Here is a 5,685-nt window from a genome sequence, read left to right as displayed (position 1 = left end):
ATGGTGGAAGAATAAACACCAGAATTGGGTAAAACACTTAGAAGGAAAGAATGGTGGGTCCAGATAAAGAGAACAACTCATAGGTGAGGCCAGCAAGTAAAAACAAGGATAGACAGGAAAGAAAACCAAATCGTGGTGCTTTAATTGTAAAAACTGTGGTTTGTATCTGTTATCACCCATAATCCCAGAGCATGAGAGGCTGAGGCAGGTGGATGGGAAGTTTGAGGCCAGCTTGGACAACACTGTGAAACCCTGTCTCAAAACAAAAAATGTATGCTGAAGCTATCCCTGAGGGATACCTAGCATTCATCCTCTGACTCTCACCTCTGACTCTCACCCAACTGTATGTCCTCATTAGATCCTGACATTTGTTAGAAGTTACTGTTCCATAGATCTCTTGGTTTCAGGTAGCATGTATTTATTTTATTGCTCACCCACAAGGTAAGGTTTGCCCAAACATCTTTCAAATGTGCCCTTAGCGGTCATTCTAGAAAAATAAACCATTTTGACATCACACCTAAATTCCTGCAATAACCTCATGTCCTCTTCTCTCATATGGGTTGGTCTGACAACACCAGGAAACTCAGTTTTATTTTTATCATAAATTAGAGCTGATGCAGTGAGATGGAAAATAGAATCGGGAAACATAGCTACAGAAAAAGTAGAAACAAAATCATATGAAATTATAGGAAAGATGATTATCACCACCACAGTCCAAGAGAGTTAGCTGAAAAGCTTACAGGACTAATATCTGAGGATGACTGGGTGAAAAATAAGTAGGTGAAAATATGATTAGCTTTTCTGTTCTGTAGGGATATTCAGCTTCCCAGGGGACAGTGACTTCCGTTGCGAGAGCTGTCAGCACTCAGGGCTACAGTCTGAATGTTCGAGGCCATTTGAGCTTTACATTGAAATGTAATCAGCAGTGTGGTGGTGTCAGCTGCAGGGCCATTGGTAGGCGATTAGGAGATTTGGACAGATTTTTCATCCCTGCTATGACTGAGCTTACAAAATAACCCCAAGATAGTATGTCTTTTTTGTCAAGTGAGGATGCCAGAGAGAAGGTGCAGATGAGGAGGGGACCCTTGTCAGACACCAAATCTCAGAGGCTTGACCTTGGACTTTCCAGATTCTAGAACTACAATATTTCTCTTGTTTAAAAACTACTGAGTTGATGGTGTTTTATACCAACTCATAACTATGATCTTATGTAACAATGGGAAGAAAAGGCTCTTATCAGAGTGGACTTAATAGGGCACAGAAGCACAGACTCTGGAGTCCCTCTTAGTCTTAGTTGAAGGACTTTGAGGAAGTTAACTAGTCTCCCTCTGCTTAAACTTCCCCATTTGTAAAAGAAAACTGTACTGTAACTGTACTGTGATGTTTAGTGACGTAGTGGACATCAAGTCAAAACCACCCTGACAAAGAATAAGCACTAAAACATTTATTGTTAACATCACCAATTAATGTTACTAGTGTTTGACCACATTTTGTCACCGCCCTGGAAAATTTACCCTCAACAGAACTTCAGTATCACAACCTCTCCCATGAATATCTTTCCATTCTCTCCCAGCCCCTGGATACAGCAGCTCAACCAAAAGCCAAGGTCAAGGACCAGGTGCTATTTAAAACAATCAAGGTCCGAAGAATTCTAATGCCACCTCCAGCGAAGGCAAAGAGTATATAATGTCACGTGTCACTTCAGCCTACAGAAACTCTCATAGCCCTTTTACTCGGACAAGAATCTTGTCTTACAAGGGACCAGCTAAGATCTCCATTTGCTGTCAGATCAGGACCAAAGCATTACTCTACATGCAGATTTTTAAATGATGGTAACTATTTTAGTTCTATGATGGATGATCTTCACCATCAACTGACTAGACGCATCAAGGAAACACAACTCGGCACATCTATCAAGTGTTTCCAGAGAGGTTACACCAAGGAGGGATGACTCGTCCTGAAGGTTGGTTGGCACCAACCTGTGGGCTGGAGTTCTGATCTGAATCAAAAACAAGAAAGTAATAAGCTGAACACCAGCATTCACACCTCTTCAATTCTTGACTGCAGCCTTCATGTGACCATCCACCTTACATTCCTGCCATCTGTCATGAGTTCCTCACGTGATGGACTGTGTGCCCTCAAACTGTGGACCTAACTAGACCCTCCCTTTCATAAGTTGTTTTATCAAGTATTTTGTCATATGGAGAAATGTAACTAATAACTTTAGTTTGTTTGTATCTTCTTAGTTACCAGACTTTCAAAGACGTTAGGATCTGGGCTTAAGGGATAGCTCAGTGGTTAAGAGCCCTAGCTGCTCTTGCAGAGGACCTAGGTCCCACATAGTAGCTCATGATGCTCATAATTCAAGTTCCAGGGGGTTCAATGCCATCTTCTGGCCTCCATGGATATCAGGTACACATGTGGTACACAATCATACCATGTAGACAAAACCACTCATACACATAAAATAAAAGCAAGCCTTCATTTTTTTAAAGATTTAAAATAGACATTAGGATCCAGAATTCAACACAACCATGCCAGACACACATTCCCACTCCCTTCCTGTTCCAAAAGGATTCTCAATAAGAGACTGATGGTATCTGTGACCCGGAGGCAGGAAAGAATGCAGCAGGACCCCTGAGCTGAAGATGACCCGTAAGATAGATTGCCCAATGCCTTTTACTGTCACCATGAATTTCTCTGCTGTTACCCGGAAGTCTTGATTAGCTTTCTGCCTGTCCTTAGCTGATCCAAATGGAATTAAACAAAAGGTCCTGTGCCTTAATACGTGGGCTAAATGCTCAAAAGGAAAGCGGAGATCCCCGGGGCCAGCCTTTGGGCAGGAACGGTAATTGGTGAGTACTGGGGGAAAAGTGAATCTGGAAAAGGAGCTGAGCTTTGAGGTCCAGCCAGCGCTCCAAATTCAGTGCCCCTTCCCCAGCAGCAAGTCTTAGAGGACTGGGCTGGCCATCTGGCTTCCTTATAGCCTAAAACCTAAAAACATTAATGTAAATAAAAATGCAGTTTTGAGAATCCATACCACAGGGAGGTCAGGAGCACTAAGAAAATTCAGAATAATAAGAAATTATTCTATCTCTCTAGAGATAAGGCAAAATTTCACAGGGACAATGACATTTGAGGGGACAAAATAGTAATTTAAGCATACATAGCTTTATACTCTTCATCGGAAAGCAACTTAGCATGGGTCTGGAGGCTTTGCAAGGTTACACAGAACCATCATGAGACCAGAAGGTCTTCGGTCTCTGCTCTGCCATCCTTAGTGCAGAACTGAAGGTTGCTTCTCTGCCCAAGGCAACTTTGAGGGCACCAGCTCCAAGGCCAGATTCTAGGCAGCACGAAAGGCCAGGGTTCGCTTTCCTGACCGAACCACTCACTCCAGCAGCTTTCAAGACACAAGCAACGTTTTCACTTCAAACTCCCTGACTAAAATGTATTTTGTTTTTTTGGTTTTTTTTTTTTTTTTTTTTTGAGACAGGGTTTCTCTGTATAGCCCTGGCTGTCCTGGAACTCACTCTGTAGACCAGGCTGGCCTCGAACTCAGAAAACCACCTGCCTCTGCCTCCCAAGTGCTGGGATTAAAGGTGTGTGCCACCACTGCCTGCCAAAAATGTATTTTGATGGCCTCACTGAGCAACTGTGATCTTTAGGAGGGACCTAAAATAGGTAACCCTCAAATAATGCTGAGATTCTGTGTGTGAGGAGAACGGGGGATATGAACATAAACCCTTGATCTGTATTCCCTAGGACTGAAATTCTGAAGATTGCTAAAAAGAAAGAAAGAAAGAGAGAGAGAGAAAGAGAGAGAGAGAGAGAGAGAGAGAGAGGAAGGAAGGAAGGAAGGAAGGAAGAAAGGGGGGAAGAAAAGGAGAGAAAAGAAAAAGAAAAAAAAAGAAAAGAAAAGAATTATCAATCAATATGCCCCAAATAACAATGCCTCATGAGCAAGGGATAAAATGAAGGATTGGATGGGAATTCTATTTCCAATGTGCTAACGCTGGGTGTTCTGCAGCATTCTCCCATTCTCCAGCAAAATAGGTCAAGTGGGAGAGAACAATCACTTAAATTCTATGTCCACTGTCCCTGGGGCCATGAGTTAGACTCCAGACCACAGCAAGCACTTGAGGCTTCAGAGCAGACCTTCCCTCTCCTAATTCTGGGTTAGCTGGATGGAGGAGTGGTCGAGGAAACAAGGGCTCCTGCTCTGAGGTGAGGCATCACATCCCCCTGAATGCATCAGGCCACCCCAGATCTCATCTCCCCTAGCTCCAAGTAGAAAGCTCATTGGCTACAGAGCTTCTCCCCAGGCTTTTCACACCAAGAACACCAGAGGCTCAATTGCTTTTTAATCTTACTTTACTCACTTTAAGGATCAAGGCAAAGTGAGAAGGCAGAGGCTGCCACACTGCCCACTTAGCTGTCAGAAAAGAGACTTGGAGAGTCTGTTCAATGGTAAAGGCAATCCATAAGAGAACTCCAGCCAAGGAAACTGACTGCATTTCAAATAGTGACAGGTAGATCAAGCCTAAAAATGCTCATTTTTACTGAAGAGCAATAAGCAAAACCACAGGCTAGCCACTTTACCACAAATAACTGAGGAAGAAGAGCCCTCTAGGATCAGAGGGTATATCAAAGACTGGCCCCAAAATCTGTTCCTGGAGGATTCTGGGAAACCGTGGAGGAGAGAAGCATCAGAAAGCTATCTCTATCCCTAGATACCCCAAGAATCTGACTAGGGTACTGTTTTGGAACCCCAAAGTCATTGTAGGTCTTAACTTCTAGAGGAAGGCTTTGAAAGGTAGAGTGAAGCTAATTAAGAACTAAGTTTAGTCAATATGATGGTTCGTATATGCTTGGCCCAGAGAGTGGCACTATTAGAAGGTGTAGCCTTGTTAGAGCAGATGTGTTACTGTGGGTGTGGGCTTTAAGACCTTCATCCTAGCTGCCTGGAAACCAGTATTCTGCTAGCAGCTATCAGATAAAGATGTAGAACTCTCAACTCCTCCTGTACCATGCCTGCCTGGATGCTGTCATGTTCCCACCTTAATGATAATGGACTGAACTTCTGAACCTATAAATCAGCCCTAATTAAATGTTGTCCTTTATAAGACTTGTCTTGGTCATGGTGTCTGTTCATAGCAGTAAAATCCTAACTAACACAGTCAATTTCTGCTGTTATCATGTTAGTGATCAAAACCAAACTCCTCAAGAACTCCAAGAGAGGGATCCAATCAGATTTCTAGAATGAACTATAAAATCTAAATAACAGATTTCAACAAAAACGTCATATAGCATAAACAAAAGAATGGGCTATTCAAAGGCAGAAAATAAGTGAAATTGACCAAACCTAAAAGGAAAAAAGAGAAGTTTTAGAACCAAAGTCAGAATTCATGATAGGAACCAAGGGGCAAAGTGAATGACAGAGGGAAAAGGCAATGATTTTTTTTTTTTAAATCAAGTATGGGAAATTGAAAGAAAAAAAGGTGAAGAAAGCCAAAGGTAACCTAAGGAAGCCCTGGGGCATGTCAGCTGGATGAGCTAACAGCTGGCTTATAGATGTCTTGTAAGAACAAGACAAAGCGAAGCATGAGACAATAGCTGCAGAACCCATGGCTGAAAGCGGCTATTTGCTGAAAGACATAGACTTCTAAGAAGCTCAGTAAATTT

Source organism: Mastomys coucha, unplaced genomic scaffold (genome assembly GCF_008632895.1).
Source record: "Mastomys coucha isolate ucsf_1 unplaced genomic scaffold, UCSF_Mcou_1 pScaffold15, whole genome shotgun sequence".
In the NCBI taxonomy this organism is placed as follows: Eukaryota; Metazoa; Chordata; class Mammalia; order Rodentia; family Muridae; genus Mastomys; species Mastomys coucha.
This window is presented reverse-complemented; position numbering follows the sequence as displayed.